Below are 20,795 nucleotides of genomic sequence, written 5' to 3'. Positions count from 1 at the left end.
CCCAATATTCTAAAAATTGGTAAAGTTTATATTGGCACTCCATCCTCATCCTGCTATGCAGGGGGGAGGGAGGGTAGAGCAGGATAAAGCCCAATGTCAAGGCGGAAGGAGGGTTGTGAATGTCTTCTGGGCAGCTAGAGTTCCAGCTGATACTTTGTCCTAAGCCTACGATGGCGAAGAATAGGTGTCTCGAAACGCTGGGATCAGACTGTTCTCTAGACATAAAGGAATGTTTAATGCTTTAGGACAAATTTCCTAAACACAGTAATGTCATTTGTACAGCCAGTTTTCTTATAATTCTGAGGTTACATTGTTGAAGAACTCAGAGTTAAACACCCACATGACACACCCGTTCACCTGACACAGTTTGTGCTATATCTAGGACTGCTCACATTGCTGGAAGAACCTTTCCTAATCCTGCTGTTGCACTCTAGCCAAAACAATCCATAACTAATCAGTTCTCAGGTAACTGGTGCGGTCTTTCTTTGGGAGAAGAAGTAGTATATCCTAGTGGAAAAAGTCCAGACCAGGTAGTCAGAGGATCTGGGTTCTAATCCTGGCTTTGCCAGTTGCCTGCTGTGTGGCATTGGGCAAGTCATTTCACCTTGTACCTCAGTTTCCTCATCTATAAAAATGGGGATTCAATACCTGTCCTCCCTTGTACTAAGACAGTGAGCTTATGTGGGGCAAGGGCATTTCTAACATAATTAACCTGTAATCTACCCCAGCCCCTAGAACAGTGCTCGACCCAGAGTAAGCACTTTACAACTACCATTATTATTATTATTAGGGATGATTGCTGTTATCATTGTCTAGTGGCATCCTAAAATTCCATGATGTAATGGTTATTTTCTATCTGCTCATTTGTTTACTTTTGGTTATTACATGCAAGTTTAAAGGTCATCTAGGTATAGTTCTCTGGTGAACCAGTTTTGAGTTTGGTAAGGCTGACCATGGTTAGGACATCTTTGCTAGTCTCTTTCCCATTCAGGGTTAGCATTGTAGTCTTATATAAGGCTGTTCAGAGACTCAGATTGTCACCAAACACCACTGTCTCATTAGTGATCCAGCAACCAATTTTCTGGCTGCCACCTTGCATAAGACTTTTGTTTAGAGTAAAGGGAGGGAGCATCCCCTCCGCATCCCCCGTCAGTAGGACATGTGCTTGAGTTGTTTTTCCAGTATTGGTGATGGTGTTCAAAGAGTCATCCACACTCTCTCACCTGTTCCCCCCACCCCTTGACCAACAGTAGGTATTTCAAAGTGGTTGATAGGGACTTAGGGGTGCATTCTGGACATTAGACATTCTCATAAGTACAGTTACAATCTCTACGTTTCCACTTAGTTAAACATCAGGAGCCTACTGACATGAAGAGTGGGCTGATCAGATGATCTAAAAAAAAGCTAAGCGGGTTTAGTGGAACCTATTCAGTTCATTTCAACTCATTCCAGGGTTTATATTCTTTCATCATATGTAGCCTGTTCTCCTTGCCCACTTCAACCTTGTCCCACTTCAACCTTGTCCCTCAGGGTACTTTCTTCCATACCAGCCCCATCCACTTGTCCCCTTCCCCTCCTTTTCCCCCTTCTCCCGTGCTTGTGTTTCCTGGCTCTGGTATTGGAGGCACTGCTGTTCTGGATATGGGGTGAACGTAGGGCAAATAACCTCAAGGTAACTGCCCCTAACAGGAGATCAAATACCTGAATTAATGACTGTTTTGGTCCCCTCTCCAAATGAATCACAGGATAAGGAAGTGACCCATACAATGTCTCTGTATACTTTCACACACACACACACACACACACGCATGCACAAATGAAAGAGAAAAATATATATATATAGATAGAGAGAGAGAGAGAGAGAGAGAGAGAGCGGTACAGAGAGAGAGAAAACGAAATAGACGGAGTTGATGCAACCTCCTCATTTCAGACTCATTGACCGGACTCATACATAACCCATACACCCTGTGGGTTCTCAATAATATTAATTGGTGATTATAACTCAATTTTTTAAAGGTTTAGGACTGCCATTTACAAATGACCTTTGTCAACCATAATGAGTTGTTACAATGAGCTGGAAAATGCCAATCCACTTTAAAAGTTACTGTCATACAACTGTAATTGCTTCAGCCGCTTTGAAAACAGGAACCTGGAGCTTTATCTGCAAAAATTAAGAAGCCAACAACAACAACAAAAAATGTTAGCATGGCTACAGATGCCATACTAAGTCATCCCAAATTTAGACTAAAGAGGCACAAGCCTACAATTCCAAGCTTTCTTATTGGAATGTAAATCCAATAAATCTCTTGAGCATTCCCACATCAGTCTTCCTTGTGTCTTTACCAGGAAGAAGTATCAAAGCAACAAACTGTTCTTTTTTGGACTGTCATATAATTTATGCCATGAACTCTCCAGAAGAAATTGCTACTGTTTATACAAATCTAATAATAACATGAAATAAGTATTCCAAAGTTGTCTCTGGCATCAATTCTTACCACATTTTTGTGTTGAGCTCAGTTAGGTAGAAAATGCACGACAGCCACTTCTGTTAAAATATAGGTGTGCACTACATGTTTGGACACAATGGCAAAATTAGGGAAGGGTCTTCCGACAACATAGGTCTATCTGGGTGGAATGGACTGTGGGGTCCGAGGAAACGGTTAGGTTCAGAGTTTCATGTAGGACACAGTATGAGTATTATTACATGAGTTTTTATTAATGCAGTGTTCTTCAATAACCCGACCCCCACGTTATAGGACAGCTGATCAAGCGATTATCTCCATTGTGCATGTACATATAGAGAGAGGAGCACTTCTGTTTGAGAAGCAGCATGGCCTAGTAGATAGAGCATGGGCCTGTGAGTCAGAAGGACCTGGGTTCTGATCCTGACCCTACCACCTGTCTACTTTGTGACCTTGGGCAAGTCACTTAACTTCTCTGTGCCTCAGTTCCCTCATCTGTAAAATGGGGATTAAGACTGTGAGCCCCACGTGGGATATGGATAATGTCCAATCTACTTTTGTTGTATCTACCACAGGGCTTAGTACAGTGCCTAGTACCTAGTAAGTGCTTAATAAATACCATAAATAAATAAAAAAGAGCACTCACAGTATTTGCAATTCAGGGATACTGTGCTTACCAAAACACCACAGAATAGGTAAGAGCTGCTGCTGTTGCCAATGACAATGAGACAACAGAGCCAGTCAATCAATTAATGAGTCAATAGTATTCACCTACCAGGTACAGATCTTTGTACTAAGCACTTGAGGAAAAGACCAGAGCCTTGTCATCAAGGAACTTACAGTCTAACACAGGGAACTGACTGACATAAGCCATTCACACTTGGTACGGCTGTTGGTGGCAGAAATGAAAAGGATAAATAGATGTGTAAATTTACTGAAGTTGAAAATATGCAAAATGCTTGGGTGTATAAATATAACCTCTAAAGGCAGGTGTTGAAAGGACATTACCTGGGAAAGTGGCACTTAATCAAGAACAGTCTCCTGGAAACGTTAGGTTTTCTGGAGGTTTCGAAGGTGGCGAGAATAATGTGAAGAGCTGCAGAGGAGCAGCAGTAAAATGAAAAGGATCTGGGAAGCACAAAAAGGGGAATGGCTGAGGGAGAAGCAGCAAGAAGAAACAATAATAAAATAACTATACACATGCCTTGGTGCCCTGGTTCACAATTTGCACAACATTCAGCTCTAGTGATATGAATGGCTCAGTCACTTGAACATTGCTATATAGCTGGGTTGTACTGTAATAACTTCCAGCTGTGCTGAAAGATTGCCCAGCAAAGATGAGTGGAGGTCCTCGAACTGTTATCAACTTGGCAAAACTGTAGTTTTAATTGGTGAAGTGCACTTAAAGTAAAGGGAGGAAAAATTTACCCATATTATTTGTAATGACTTCCAGTGCCTTGAATTTTCAAAGTCAGGGCAGGAATCTTCCTACACTCATCATACATTTAGTTATCTACTAAAAGTGTTTTAAATGACCCTCACCTGTGGATTTAGGGTAACCTTTGGAAAAATCATGCAACTGCCGTTCATGTAACTAGAACTGTATAAAGTCTTCTACCTAACTTTCCCATTACAGGATTTCATGGCAGTTGAATGCACTGGTTGAATGAGAGGGATGAGTCAAGGATGATGCCATGATTATGAGCTTGTGAGAGTGGGAGGGTAGTAGTAATGCCTACAGTGATAGGAAAATCACGGGAAGGAGAAGGAAGGTGAGCAGTTCAGTTTGGGACATGTTTAGTTTGAGGTGTCAGCAGGACAACATGTGAGACTGCAGAAGAGAGAGTTCAGTGCTGCAGAGGTAAATTTGGGAATTATCTTTGTAGAGATGTTAGTTGAAGCCATGGGAGCGAATGAGTTCTCCAAGGGAGTGGGTGTAGATGGAAAATAGAAGGAGACTCAGAACTGAGCCTTGAGGGATCCCCACAGTTAGAGGGTGGGAAGCAGAGGAGGAGCCCTTGAGAGAGACTGAGAAAGAGTGGCCAGAGAGATAGGTGGAGGACCAGGAGAGTTGATCTCCTTGTCCTAGAGGCTCACAAGATTGGGATTGTCCTTCACTCCCTTCCACCTTTAATCTCTCACTTTCAAGCTGTCTCTAGCTCTTGCTGTCTTTTCTTTCACAATGTTTCCTACATTTGCTTCTTTCTCTCCACACATAAAAGAATAACCCTGGTTCGAATTCTAATCATCTCAACTCAATTCCTATATCAGCCTCCTGCCTCCATCCTCTACCCTTCTCATTCAGCTGACTCACTTTCCTAATATGTCATTCAGAATTTATCATTCCAAAACATCTATCAACAACCATTTTCCTCCATATCAAACCAAAGTTACTGACCACTAGTTTTGTAGCTCTCCAGCACCTCTCTCCTTCTTACATAATTGTTCTCTTCACCTACTACATTCCAGTTGCATTCTTTAATCCTCCCATATTAACCATTGTACCGTGTCTCAGTCCCAAATCTCCTGACTCTCAATCATTACCTTCCTCCTTCAAATCTGCCAACCAATCCCCCACAACCTTCAAAGACCCAGAAAATCAATTTTCCCCAGGAAACTTTCCCCAACTAAAATCCACTGCTTCTGCTACTATCATCCCATTGACCACTCTTAGCATATATATACATACTGATTTATCAATCAATGGTATTTGAGCACTTACAGTGTGCAGAGCTCTGTACCAAGAGGTTTTATACTCCTTTTATTAAGATATTCATTTTTCCCTACTCTTGCTGTTACAAGCTCTATCTATGATTTTCCTCTTGCTCCCTCTGTATGTAAGCTTATCTACTTTTCTCTCCATTAAATTTTTAGCTCCGTATGGGTACTCTCCTAGGCACCTAGTACAGTGTTCTGCACACCATAAATGCTCACTAAATAATACTGAATTGGGCTGCAAGATCAAAAATGTATTCTTTCAGTTTGTGGGTCACTGCTTCTATCTGAAGCTCCTCTAGGTGAATACTGCTCAGGCTTGAGATAGACACCCCGGTATTTCTGCTCCATTAAAAAGAGCAGCCTCAAAGTAAAATCTGAGCCAGATAAAAATCACTGGCTTATGGTTTCATTTTCACACTTTGTATCAATTAGAGATCTTGTTCAGTGAAATAAAACTTGAATTTATTCAGCAGAATAATGCTCCCTAAAAGTTTCAAAGTTCATTGTCAAGTCAGGAAGTCTAGCAATCGGTAATATATTTTGGAACATAATAGGCTGCAGATTCAGTTTCCTTTCCCACTAGAAGACCCAGTATAATCAGTCATTCTTTTCACAGCATTTGTGCTGGCAATGGATCTTTTAGGTTTTTTTTTTTCCCCAGGAAGTCTGTACACTATTATTGGTGACAAATTCAGCAGCCACTGAATAGACCTCAGAGGCTTTTTCCTCATTTCTGTGATTTTTGGAGAATTTATCAAAGTTCATGTTTTCACCTCTGACTATACAAAGTCAAAGCAAGTAAATGGAAGCTTTATTAGCACTCTTCTTTCTTCATACCTCTATAATCCTAAAAAGAGGTTAAATCATACAAATTCTTTTTACCCTATGTTATTTTACACTTCTATAGGCAATGTGCCATAGATGAGGAAAGTGTATGCATCTATTTGTAAAACATACATTATGTGCATTTCCCACATCTGCTATTAAAAAATTCCTGTGGGGGCTTTTTCATTCCATATGAATAAGTACTCAAAAATTGTATGTGGATCTGAGCCATCAAAATCTGCAGCCTGAAGAAGGTGGTGTGAGCAGGCCCTCTTGGGAGTATATTGATACTTCTAGAACATTTGAAACTGGATAATCTACTGAGAAGCAGTGTGGCCTATTGGATAGAGCATGGGCCTTGGAGTCAGAAGGACCTGGGTTCTAATCCTGCCTCTGCCTCCTGTCTCCTCCATGACCTTGAGCAAATCACTTAACTTCTCTGCATCTCAGTTACTTCATCTGTAAAATGGGGATTAAGACAGTGAGCCCCATGTGGGACTTGGACTGTGTCCAACCTGATTACCTTGTATCTACCCCAGCACTTAGAACAGTGCCTGTAGCATAGCACTGAATAAATACCAATAAAAAGATAATCTAGACATACAGATTAATCTGAAAGGAAACAAGATGAAAAGCATCCAGTAAGATTTAACTTCCCAAAGAATGTCCACTTTGTATTCCTATCTTTATCAAGAGATTCCTAATGAGCAAGAAATTCCTGAAGGGCTGGAGTGTGTCGTAATGAAGAGAGCATGGGAGTGGGAGTCCAGAGACCCAAATTCTAGTTCTAGTCATGCTATTGGTCTGCTCTGAGATCTTGGGCAATACACCTACATGCTCTGTGACTCTGGGAGTCAGAAGAGATGGTTTCTAATCCTAGATCTGACACATGTCTGCACTGGGGCAGATACAAAATGATCAGGTTGGACACAGTGTCTGTCCCACATGGGGCTAACATGTGCCTTATCTGATTAACTGTATCTCTCCCAGCACTAAGCAAAAAGTAAGAGCTTAATAAATATTAGGTCAGCTACTAATTTATCTTATGTTTTCCTCTTCAGTTTCAGACAAACTCAAATGATATATCATTCTGGTTGTAAAGAGTGATTTCTTGCTTATAATTTAGGCTAATTATTAGGTCATAATCCAACTGACCATTTGTTCCACAGTTACAATCACAGAATGACTGGCAAAGCTGAAGCCTAGAGAGAGAGAGAGAGATTTCTCCATTCTGGTCAGTGAACTTCATAACCCACAAGTTTTTCAAGCTTGTATACTGTGGATAATTAACATTTTTTTCAACATAGAATGAAGTCTATTATGACAATTTAAATTTAACTTAGTTTGAAAAAAAGCATACCAAAAAAAAGCTTCTACCTTCAACAAATCCAAACCCACCACGATGTTGTATCAGTCTTTAGTTAATCAACCTTGCAAATGAGGTTTCATTATTAAAATGTGTTTTGATGATGTTAAATTAAAAGGTTAATTACTAGAGCAATGCAACTGAATAGAATGGAAACACAATTCTCCTGGTTTTATTTCTTTCCTTTAGGTTCTGTTCCCAGCATTTTAGGGAATTGCTATGGTAACAGATCTGTGGTCAGTCAGGAGATGGGGAATGACATTCACCTTCCATAGCACTAATATCATAGAGCCATAAATAATGACTGGAGTCAAAGGAGCAATTGCTTTATTTCTCATGTATTCTTCTGAGATTCTCTGTAATTTTGGAATTCTACATTCCACCCTCTCCCCCCAGTTAATCCTCCTATACCTTTTACATATGTCTTGCACTGTTCCATTTACTAGCCTTCCAGAGACAACACTGAAAATAGTCTTCAGAAAAGAAATCAATTAAAATTTAGCTGCCATCTTAAATTGAGGATTTGAAGTTCTCACTGAATAACTGAATTGTGGTTAAATCTGCACACAGTTAGATTCTTCCCTAAAATCATAGTAGGGAAACAAAGTATGTCTATTTTATATGTTTATATCTCACTTTCATGGGCCCACTCACATGGGCACACACATTTCTAATCAATCAATCAATCAATCAATCAATTAATACTATTTATTGAGGGCTAACTGTGCACAGCATTTTTCTAAACAGTTGGGAAGGAGGATAGTAGAGTTAGTAGGATTGATCCCTGCCCTCTATATGGGACCCATTTAAAATTTTTGCCTTAGAAATATTTCATGAGGTCCTCTTTCACTATGTTATGCCCTGTTCCCCCTTACCTCCATTCAATCAATCAATTAATGATATTTATTGAGTGCTTACTGTATGCAGATCACTATACTAAGCACCTGGGAGAGTACAATACAACAGTGTTGGTAGACACGTTTCTGCCCACAATGAGCATGTAGTCTAGAGGGGGAGACAGACGTTAATAGAGAAGCAGCGTGGCTCAGTGGAAAGAGCACAGGCTTGGGAGTTAGCGGTCATGGGTTCGAATCCCGGCTACACCGCTTGTCAGTTGTGTGACTGTGGGCAAGTCACTTGACTTCTGTGACTGTGGGCAAGTCACTTTATTTCTCTGTGCGTTATCTCATCTGTAAAATGGGGATCAAGACTGTGAGCCTCATGTGGGACAACCTGATTACCCTGTATCTACCCCAGCGCTTAGAACAGTGCTCTGCACATAGTAAGCGCTTAGCAAATACCAACATTATTATTACTATTATTAATAGAAATTAATAAATTACAGATATGTACATTAAGTGCTGTGGGTCTGAGGGTGGGGCAAATATCAAAAGCAAGATAGAGGACATATCAGATATTAAATTGATAAAAAACAGATCCAAGTGCAAACAGAAGAGGATGTAGGGTGTGAGACTGAGGGATGGAGCTGAAGAGTGAATTTTAAAAGAAGCATGTTCGTGCATAAAGACCCTTGTATTTTCAGGTTGTTACATTTATTTTTTGTTTCTCTTTCTCCTTCCAATCCCCTATTACCCTCTACAACTTCCCCTGGTCAATATTTTCTATGAGCAAACAAGCCCACATAAAAGTCTGGTACCTATATTTCTTTGTTAAGTTATTGGAAAGTAGTTCAAAAGAAGTACTCCAATGATTTTCATGGTGCCACACTTAACAATGGCCTTAAGAAGTGTATGAGAGCACAACTGTATCAACTGCTGCAGAAGTCTCATGGAGATATTCTGTCCCACAGCCCCAGATTGCACTGCTAACTCCAGTCAGTCACCTCACAATAACGACTGCTGGTCAGAGGGGGACTAGTGAAAGAGTGTGGATGAATCCAGTACCGGATGAACAACTCTAGTACATATCCTGCTGGTGGTGGGATCCCTCTTTCCCTAGCCTAAATAAAAATCTTATTCTAGTAGACAGCCCAGGATATTCATCATTTGATTGCTAATGAGGCAGCAATTGTAACAACAACACCCCAAGTGTCTTAGAAGCCCTAGTTAGGAAAGCATTGTCCACCACAAAAGGGGAATGACCCACCAGAGAACTCAATCTGACGAGCTTTAACTTTATAGTGAATTAATATATTGAAAACCAATGAATAGCCAGACTAATTTATTAGCTCAACAGGGATTTACAGCCAGACTAATCTATTAGCTCAACAGGGATTTATATTTAAGTGTAAACAATGTGGTTCTGCATCAGTCTTTTCAGTCAAACTTTCCTGTATGGATAGGATCTCACTGGCAGTTTTATCATCTTTGGAAATGAAGGATGTGTGTGCATGTGTGTGTGTGTGTGTGAGAGAGAGAGAGAGAGAGAGAGCGAGAGAGAGAGAGAGATTGAGATTCTGAAGGCAACACTGATATAGGTAAAAAAATAAAAATAAATTGCCCCTTTATTTTCCTCCTTTTGTTGATACATCTTGCTTCTGACTGGCTAAAGGCTATTTTAGCTAATACTTTAAAAGTAATTTAATATCTTGGGTCAAATAAGGAGAAAACACAATGACATAGAACTGCATTTTACCAAAGGGATCATTTTTATAAGCAAGAAATTTAACAAAAGAGAAATGAACAAGAGCAACATTTGTGTCAATCTGCAATTCTTATCATCATGAACTATAATCAGTCAGTCAATTGCATTGTGTTCTGAGAATAAAAGGAATAAAAGAGAGGGGGGAAAAGAAAAGAGAATGTGAGGGGAAGAGAATGAATAAATGTGAGGAAGGGAGAGAATTAGAGAATGTGAAGGAAGGAGAGAAGGTCAAAGAAGTCATCCCTGGAGAGTGACAGGCAAAGGGAGAGAGGGGCCAACAGGAAGTGAGAGTCTGCAAAGCAACTATAATCAGTGAGAGTCTGAAAATCAAGTATAATGAATCAATCAATAAATGGTATTTATTTAGTACTTACTTTGTGCAGAGCACTGTAATAAGTGCTTGGGAGAATACACTATAACAAGAGCTGAAGACAGATGGAGGCAGAGAACACCAAAGGATTTGATAAACAAAGAATGGCAGAGAGGAACACTGAAGGACAGAGAAAAGGACACTGGCAAAGGGAAAGTGAGGAGAGATACCAAGAAGGCATAAGTGATAGAGAGAGTAGAGGGACAGGAGTGTGTAGAAAAAGAGGAACCAACAAGTAAGGGGACAGGCAAATGGACTCATGAAGAAAGGCACATAGACCAAATGAAGAATTACTAAATAGCAGAGAGGAGGAGAGTCCTCCACAAAATTTTCTGAATCTGCCCCTTCCTCTCCATCTGAATAGCAACCACTCATGTACAGGGTCATACCATATCCCAACTGGACTACTCTATCTGCATCTTCATTGGTCTCCCCATCTCCGACCTCTACCCTCTCCATTTTCTCATACACTCTGTGGCCTGGATCAATTTTCTAAAACATTATTCAGCACACAACCCTCCACTTCTCAAAAACCTCCAACAGTTGTCCACTTCTTTGCAAACCAAGCTCATTATGGGATGGGAATGTGTCTGTTAATTCTGTTGTACTGTACTGTCCTAAGCACTTAGTACAGTGGTCTGTATATAGCAAGCGATCAAAAAATACTATTGATTGATCAAGCAGAAATGCCTTTTTGTATCCAAGATTCTTCATCAGCTCTCTTCTTCTTACTTAACTGCTCTCGTCACCTGCTACACCCCAGCCCATGCTCTTTGCTCTTCCCAAGCTTTCTCACTCTGCCTGCTCTCAACTTGTCTGCCTCTGGCCTCTCTGCCTGGAACTCCCTGGCCATTCAAATTCAACAGACCCCAATATCTCCCCAACATTGTAGCCCTTCTGAACTTCCACCCCCTTTAGGAAATATTTCCTTGACAAATTTTCCCCAACTCCAGTCTTCCTTAGCACTGATTTATACGTAATCATTCTTGGCACTTATGTCGGGAGCAATCTGTGTACTCTACCTTTTTTATTCACCTATTTATTCCTCTATTCCTCTTTCCACCATATGTAAATACTATCTCCCCCTTTAAATGGGAATCTCCTTGAGGGAAGGGACCCTTCCTTTTATAACTAGTGTACTCTACTATTGGCTTAGTACACTTTGATGCAAAGAAGTAAGCAGTCAGTAAATGCTATTGATAATGATGGTGGTGGTGATGGTGGTGGTAGTGGTGATAGAATGAATACAGGGAAAGGGACAAGAAGAGGGACAGCAAGAGAGGGGATGGGAAAAATAGCATCAGTCTAAACTGGGAGAAGACTGGATAAAGCACGGGCCTGGGAGTCAGAAGGTCATGGGTTCTAATCTTGGCTCTGCCACTTGCCTGCTGTGTGATCTTGGGCAAGTCACTTCACTTCTCTGGGCCTCAGTTTCCTCATCTGTAAAATGGGCATTAAGAATGTGAGCCCCGTGTAGGACAGGGACTGTGTCCAACCAAATTATCTTGTATCTTAGAACAGTGCCTGGCACATAGTAAGTGCTTACAAATAGCATCATTATTATTATTATTATTATCATTATTAATGTGTTTGTCAGGGGGGAAGCATCACAAGGGTGGTTGGTGAGACTTCCTGGAGGAGATGGATTTTGAGGTGAGTTTGGAAGAGATAAGGAGGAAATGTAGGCAGGTGTTGGAGAGGAAAACCTCTTAAACAGGCACATGATTAGAAAGGGGACAGTTTAATTATCACAGGCAGGAGAGTGGTTAAATATGCAGCAGTCAAGGGTGGCAGATCTTCCATCTGAATAAATGACAACTTTATCAGTTCTTTGATATTAAATAACCCACGGCAAGGCTCTGTTTGTAATAAACTAAGTAAATTGTTCCTTGTGTGTCTTATGACATCGTACTCTCATAAATGAATGAGAGTTGAATCATTGCTTTTTCCAATATTCTCCTCATTACAATGCTCAGTAAAATCGAATTAGTGAACTTGCAGGTTATCCCAGTTAACAAAAACAAAAAAAGTATGTAATTAGGTTTGAGTGAATGTTTTATGAATATGCTAAAAATGTTATAAAAACAGTTCATACACATGTATAGAGGTATAATCATATTGTCATACATTTATGCATGCATTTTAAATATACACCTGCACTTAAAGGGACAACACTTTGAGAAGAGTGCTAGTAGGTTTTATAAAATGGAAATATTTAATGACCATGATCAGGAGCATAAGTTCATGTTGACTGAAATGGTTCACCAGATTTTGAGAAGATGATTATTTATGAAGTAATTGAAGGGTTTTTTGTGCAAGGAGCAAAAAGTGATCCATAACGTCAATGCTTGTTAAGGTTGGGCAAATTAAACAGTTTAAACAGATTAGTTTGGGGTTGTTTTTTTTTAATGGGATGGAATTCACTTTCACAACGTGTCATCTAAACATTTGTTTCACATTGTTGTGTTTGTACATTCTGGGGAGAAAGGAAAGGGGAGGAAATGGGGGAAGATTTCTGGATAAAAGAGTTCTTGAAGGGCTGTCAACAGGCTATATGTAAATAGTGGATAAAGGTAGGATGAAGATGGCGTCTCCCCTCATAAATAACAGGCAAGCCTGAATGAATCCAGTCACTAAGACTTCAAGACAAAGAACCTATGCAAAAGACTTGATTATAGTTCTGGCGTTGTTTTTAATCACAAATATCTACAATTTATCAATGCATCAGAAGGAGAAAAGACAAAAGGAACAATGAAAAGTGAGGCTGAACAGTCTTTAAAATCCATTCCAGATAACAAAGGTAATAAAAAAAAGTTGAAAAAATAATCTATTAAAAGCAAGCTCCTTTTTGTTTGCTTCTTCTCATTATTGATTCTATTTCTTTGTTTTTTGGGAAAAGAGCAGTGATCCTTCAAATGAAAGTATCAACTAATATTCTCCTGGACTATTCTCACGGCTTCAACTACCATCTCTATGCGGATGACACCCAAATCTACATCTCTTCCCCTGTTCTCCCTCCCTCCAGGCTCGCATCTCCTCCTGCCTCCAGGACATCTCTACTTGGATGTCTTCCCGCCACCTCAAATTCAACATGTCCAAGACAGAGCTCCTTATCTTCCCTCCAAAACCCTGTTCTTTCCCAAACTTTCCCATCACTTTAGATGGCACAACCATCCTTCCCATCTCACAAGTCTGTAACCTTGGTGTCATCCTTGACTCTGCTCTTTCATTCAACCCACATATCCAATCCATCACCAAATCCTGTCAGTCTCACCTTCACAACATCGCCAAGATCTGCCCTTTCCCCTCCATCCAAACCACTACCACCTTAGTACAATCACTCATCCTATCCCGACTGGATTACTGCATCAGCCTCCTTTCTGACCTCCGAACTTGCTGCGTCTCCCCACATCAGTCCATACTTCACTCTGCTGCCCAGATTATCTTTCTACAGAAACATTCTGAGCATGTCATCCCCCTCCTCAAAAATCTCCAGTGGTTGCCTATCCACCTCCATATTAAAAAAAACCCTCCTCACTATTGGCTTTAAAGCTCTCCATCACCTTGCCCCTTCCTACCTCACCTTCCTTCTTTCCTTCTACATCCCAGCCTGCAAACTCTGCTCCTCTGGTGCTAACCTTTAAACTGTGCCTCGATCTCACCTGTCTCGCCACCAACCCCTGGCCCACATCCTACCTCTGGTCCAGAACGCCCTCCCTCCTCAAATTCACCAATCACTCTTCTCCCTTTCAAAGCCCTACTGATGGTACACCTCCTCCAAGAGACCTTCTCAGGCCAAGCCCAGCTATTCTTCAGCTCCCTCTCCTTTCTGGGTCACCATGATTCACTCCCTTTGCTCTTCCTCCCTCTCCCTGCCCCACAGCACTTACGTATATATGTATATATCTAAAATTCTGTTTATTTATAGTGATGTCTTTTTACTTGTATTGATGTCTGTCTCCCTGCCTCTAGGTTGTGAGCCTATTTGGGGCAGGCATTGTCTCTCTTTATTGCTCTATTGTACTTTCCAAGTGCTTAGTACAGTGCTCTGCACGCAGTAAGTGCTCAATAAATACGATTGAATGAATGAATGATTGATAATGATACTTGATATAGAAGCAAGGGGTGAATTTGCTTAAAATTAGGAGGGGCCATCAAGAAAGAAGTCCTCAAGTCATGAATATGTAATACTGTACTCAAAGAAACTATTATACAAAGGAGACAATAAGAACATTTTTAAAAATAATGTAGAATATGAGGAGCAAGAGGTTGGTATAGGCCCTATAGATAAAAGGCTATCCTATAGGATATGGGTTATTGTTCAAATATTGCAGAGCACCATACTAAGTGCTTAGTATACAACAGGGTTGGAATACATGTTCTCTTCCCAAAAGCACCTTACAGTCTAGAATTTACAATCAAAAACTGGCAATCCAGAAATTGCTACATTTAAAGTTAGGGCAAATCATTTTTTTATGTTACACCTCTTCTGGACCTTTCGTTCTTAGATTGGTAAATAAATTATTTTTCAATCAACAGACACATTTATCATTCCCAAGTGTGCCCTTTTTTTTTTACTAGTGATTCAAGTAATCGGATCAATTTTTCAGGGGGCAAAAAACGATGCAGGTCCAACTATATGCAAATTTACCAGACACAAATCTGAGGTAAATGTGCATAATCTTGTCAGTGCATATCCTTAATGCACATGCAGAGGAGTATTCAGAACTGTCAAGTCTCCAAATGCACGCAATAGGACAGAATGGCATTTTATAGAATGGGAGGGGCAGCCAATTTTTCCCTGCCTCAGGACAGTGAAATGTCTAAAGTCAGCCACACTGGAGAAGGGAATGCTCCAGGCCTCTCCAAGGTGTGGTTGAAGAATCCCTAGTGAATAGACATTATTTCATTTGAGCTGCATTTGGTTTCACCCCCAGGTTCAGCAGATCATTGCCGATTAATGCCAACTGGACGATGCTTTTGCTGTTTAGAAAATAGGTGTGGCTGATGGAGGGAGACATCTAACTAGGCTGTGCTTCTCTGGCCCCGGTGCTGGGAAGTTGGAGGCTTCACTTCCAGAACAGGGCTCTTTCCTGCAGGAGGCCCTGGGTGGGAAGGTAGTGATCTAAAGGAAGGGGAGAGGTGGTGGTGTAATCCAGATTAATCAATCAATCAACTGTATTTACTGAGTGCTTACTGTGTGCAGAGCACTGTACTAAGAGCTTGGGTGAAAACAACACAACAATATAACAGATACATTCCCTGCCTACAGTGAGCTTATAGCCCAGAGGGGGTGTCAGACATTAATATAAATAAATAAATCATGGATGTATATATATCCATGAGGGTGAGAGCCGGGGTTGAATAAAGGGAGCAAGTCAGAGCGATGCAGGAGGGAGTGGGAGAAAAGGAAACGAGGGCTTAGTCAGGGAAGGCCTCTTGGAGTAGATGTGTCTTCAATAAGGCTTTGAAATGGGAAAGAGTAATTGTCTGTCAGATATGAAGGGGGAGGGAATTCCAGGCCAGAGGCAGGACACAGGCTTGACTTTGGCGGCAAGACAGATGAGGTCAAGGTACAGTGAGTAGGTCGGCATGAGAGGAGCAAAGTGTGTAGTGGCATACCGTTGAGGCAAGAATCACCACTGATTAGAATCTCTTTGGGCTTTTTTAACCACTCCAGGGCCAGTCAGGAAGAGACTCTGAGACTAGTGAGCTTCACCATACCATTCCAGTCTACCTACTCTCCCTCCTCTCCCCGCCCACCTGTCCCCTACAAATTGTTCTTGAGTTGCTTGCCCCCTTACTTTACAGGAAAAACTGACCTGAGTGGCTTGGGTCCTTCCGAGCCCTCCTGGATCAGCTATGGTCCTTCAAACCATCTTGAATTAACCAAACTCCCCAGTAGTGTCCTGGGCCAAAAGGTCCCGCCCCAAACTTTCAGGACAAACAAGGTCACCCCAATCAAAGCAGGTGCCCCACATAGTCCTTCCCAAAAGAACTGTATCTTTATCCCTCCCTGTTTCCAGCTATCCCTGTCTCTAATTCCTATGGTCTGACTTAGAGCCTTGAATAGATTAAAATTCTAGGACCCTGGCCAATCCAACCCTAGCCTGAGCTTCCGCCAAGTTTGATGAGCACTGGAAAATTCAGAGTTTGGCCCTTGCAGTTCCCAGAGTTTAAAAAAAATTGGCTGGACATTTTAAAGTGAGCATGACCTCTGATCTAAACATAGACCCACTGTCTTCTAGTCCTCCAGATGGTGAGGCTGCAATGCATTGGATGGTGGCAGAGGAAATGGTCTTGGGAGATTGCCCCTTGGTACTCCCTTCCAACCTGGCAGACCACCTCAAAGAAACTAAATGTTTGTTTTTCAGCAACTCCTTGGAGGTGCTCCTTTCAACTTCTTCATATTCTGGTAGCATTGCTCTGAAGTATGCTGGATGCCTGGTCTGACAGATCTACATTGGTTTAGTTAGCTACAGTCTTCTCAGACACCATAAGGCATTCACAAATTAGAGGCTCTAGGATAAACTTCAGCAAAAAAGTATGCTTTCTTCACAGTCTCAGAGGATTCAGGACAGTGGTCTGAGCAAAGATGAGGAGGAAGGGGAGGTGTCAGCTGCCACAGCTGATTTCAGTGCTTAGGACTCCTGATCAGGATGGAACTAACATTTAGGCAAAGGTGAAAGTAAGCCGGGATGGACTGGAACATGGTTCTGGTTAAAAAAATAAATAAGTGCCAAACTGCATTCTGCTATGAATTATTTGAAAGCAGAGAGTCTACCTCTAACTCAGCTCCTGCCACGGCTATGTTGGGCTCCACACTGACCCAAAAGAGGAGTGGAAAGGTTTTGGAGCAAGTGAAGGCCCAGGCATCGAAATCTTCAAGGTGCCAGTGCAGTTCACCATGATGCCAAAGCAGGGTGGCATCCACAGAACTGAGCATGAGGTGAGCAATACGGCAAGCCTACTATAGCCCCAGCTGAGGGAAAGCCAGTCTGTCTCCCTCACTGCTCTAGACCTTTAACTGACTGGCAGTAGGGCAGGTAACACAGTGCAGAGGTGGGTGTGGGGCAATAGCATTCCCCATGCTGGGCATCATGTGTACTGATGGCAGCACTGGGTAGACTATACACTGAACAGAGAAACGTTTCTATTCTCCAACCCTGCTGCTCAGACTGAGGGTGAGACTGAGATGGCAACAGTGAGTGATGGAAGAGAAGTCAGAAGAAGAGAATGAGAAAGTTCTCAGGAGCAGCTACTGAACATCCACTGGGTGCAAGGAAGTGCTTGAGAGAATGCAAAAGGATTGGCGGACAAAATTCCTACCCTCAAGGAGCTTGGTACACAGTGTTGAAGGTAGCTAAGAGGTCAAGAAGGATCAGGATGGAGCAAGAGCCATTAGATATGTTGAGGAGGAGGTCACTATTGACCTTGGAGAGTAGTTTCAGTGGGGTGATGGTGATAAAAACCTGATTACAGTGGACCAAGAAAGGAGCTGGAGAGAGGAGGAGGAGGCAGAGGGTGTTAGAAAAGGTGAACTGTTCTTTATCTGGTTTGAGATCCTAACTTTTCCAATATGTCTTCTGATTTTCTTCAGGTAGACAAGCTAGACAAGAATGATTAGAGGTGCTTAAATTGGCTGGTCCATGCATTTGAACACCCATCTTTCTGTAGACCACATTTCAAACCAAAGGTCAACATTTTTCCTTCTTGGAGACTACCAAAAAGAAACGTAAATGTACCTAATAAAGCCTACAATAAAGGTAAATCTTGGATAAGGTAGGCTCCAATAATAATAATAATAATTGTGATATTTGTTAACCATTTACTATGTGCCAGGCACTGTACTAAGCACCGAGATGTATACAAGTAAATTGGGTTGGACACATTCCCTGTCCCATGTGGGGCTCACAGTTTCAATCCCCATTTTACAGATGAGGTAACTGAGGCGCAGAGAAGTGTCCAGATGACTTGCTCAAGGATACAGCGGCAGACAAGTGGCAGAACCAGAATCAGAACCCATGACCTTCTGACTCCCAGGCCTTGGCTGTATCCACTATGCCATGCTGCTTTTCCAACCAAGCTGACTAAAAGACTGCAATATTTTCCCTATATGTTAAAAATCATGCTGTAGAAAATCATTTACTACTTTTATGATTTATCTGGTTATTTATTGAACATATGATGAAATGGTAATCTATTTATCTATTATGAGGAAACACATTTAACATAAAACGTCAAAAAATAGAAACTTTAGTTGTTAGAATCCCCAACAAGTAAAACCACATATGAACATTAACTGAAAACCACCTGCCATGAAAATTTTAATCCATTGCTTTACTTAACTCTTACTGAATTTTCGAAGGTTCTTGGAGGGTAACAGTTACTTGATATGGAGATGACATTGCTGAATGTAAAACAGCTGAAGCTATTCTTAGGCCACCAAAATCTGCTCTTTCCAGCAAATGCCCTTTAAAATAATGAAAATAATAATGAAAAAAGAACCACTCAAAACGATCTACAGAAAGTACAGAGAGAAATATTTAAGTGTTTTTTTAAGAGACATCATTGATTCTTTAAAGTTAGCTGGCAAGGTCAAGAACAGAACTAGTTTTCATAAAAAAAAATATCAAAACACTTTAAAACATTGATTGTCAAGGCACAGTTCACTGAAGAAGTATTCTAGTTCTTTTGGGCTTTTTGCACCCAGTTCCTACATGAATTTCAATAAATATTAACATAAGCCAAACTCAAAGGCATAATGTGGCAAGCAAAAATGGAAAGTCCTTCCACATTCCCAGATCATTCAGGAAATCAATCAACCAATCAATCAATCATACCTATTGAGCACAAGTCACCCCTGCCCCACTGGATCCACCACTGCCTCTTCCCTGAAATTCAGGACGACAGCAGCAGCAGCGGCAGCAGCAGTAGGTGGTCCTGGGCCCTTCAGAAAGGATGGGGGAGAGTGACTCAGCCTCTTCCTGGTCTGGCTATGAAAGTGCCAGTGGTAGGCATTCCACCCATCTCCCACCACTCTCCACTTGGCCCTTTTGGGCATTGCATTTTCCTTCTTCCTACCCTGCTCCTTCCCAAGGTCAGTGACTATGGTGGTACTGTCCCAGACAACCACAGCTGCCCTGAAGTGGATCCATGAACCAAGTCTCCCACCGCCCATTTCACTGCCAACTTCAGGCTGGTGGCAGTGAACCTCACCTGAAGACTGGGAACTCCTTCACTGCTACTGCCAGGGTTTCAAAGGGTCACAGACTGGGTCTTTGGGCCCGCTGGTGGTGGGGAATGTCCTGAATGGCTTCCCTCTCCCCACCTCCCCCTTCTTTCCATCCTAGATTAAAATTACTCACCAGAACCTCAGTTGCTGCCTTCTTTGGAGTTTGAGCCACTGGTGAGAGCTACCTTCTTCCTGTTGATTTCCTTAGTGCTGGTGAGTGAAGAGAGTGGTGAGAAGGTCCAGACAGTTTATACTATTATGACCAACAATCTCCCTTTGACGTGGCACCCTCCCCCCCCCCCGCCAAATAAACTGAGACATGAATACACATCTGAATGACTTTTTTTAAAAGTGACAGTACCTCTGTCACCACAGTTATTTGGGGACACCAAAGGGTCATAAAAGACATAAAGTAAGCAGCAGGGTAGATCCCTGATTGTCTAATCTGTCTGGTCATTTTACCTGCTCCAGGTTGGTAATTGTTTTTGAGCAGACTATCAGGGGGTAGAAGTGAGGTGACAGGGTGGCAGCAGGCTATGATTAAAATTTTGAAAGCACTTGCCTGTCGAAAATGGTGCCTGTGTGAACAGGCACCTGGGGAGGGCAATGTAATGGCTCTGGAGCAGAGAATGGTGGGACAGGTATCCTCTTGGAGAAAGGTTCAAGGTTCAAAGGGTCAAATGGACTTCTGAATGATGGCATTATATTCTACTACGTGCACCTACAGTGCAATGGAATGACCTCATATGGAACACTGCGTGAGTACACAGCATAATGTGAGGTTGTCACACAAAACAGGAGGGGGCAGTAACTTCTTTCCTGCCTCAGGGCAGCCAAATGTCCTCAGCCATCCCTGACTAAGCTCATTGGAGTTCTAATTTGACCATGAGTTCCCAGCTTCAGTATGCTAGTGAAAGATTAAAAAAAAAAAGAGAAACATCCACCAGCTTCTTCCTCGTTAATCTGATTCTATCATCACCTTATTCTGTCACTTGTTTCTTGCCACTTTAATATTGATAAAAAAGAAGCAGGAGATTCAATCCTCTGATTCTGATAACAAGAACTATCTCCAGTGGAAATGCTTTTCCACTTCAGGTTTTGGGGTTTTTTTAATGGTACTTGTTAAGAGCTTACTCTATGCCAGGCACTATACTATGCACTGGGATAGATACAAGCTAAACAGGTTAGACACAGTACATATCCCACATGGGGCTC

At 41.6% G+C, this 20,795-nt stretch overlaps 1 long non-coding RNA gene across 1 annotated transcript; it reads right to left on the bottom strand.

Annotated features, from left to right (window-relative positions):
- Window positions 1-18,666: 18,666 nt before the first annotated feature.
- LOC120638040 lies at window positions 18,667-19,793 on the bottom strand. The gene is made up of 2 exons (XR_005659493.1): window positions 19,714-19,793; window positions 18,667-18,818 (listed from the first exon to the last, which is right to left on the bottom strand). It is a non-coding gene; the product is annotated as an uncharacterized LOC120638040 (long non-coding RNA).
- Between the last annotated feature and the right edge of the window lie 1,002 nt (window positions 19,794-20,795).

Source organism: Ornithorhynchus anatinus, chromosome X1 (genome assembly GCF_004115215.2).
Source record: "Ornithorhynchus anatinus isolate Pmale09 chromosome X1, mOrnAna1.pri.v4, whole genome shotgun sequence".
Taxonomy (NCBI): Eukaryota; Metazoa; Chordata; class Mammalia; order Monotremata; family Ornithorhynchidae; genus Ornithorhynchus; species Ornithorhynchus anatinus.
The sequence above is the reverse complement of the archived record's forward strand: the minus strand, read 5'-3'. Positions and strand labels throughout refer to the sequence as shown.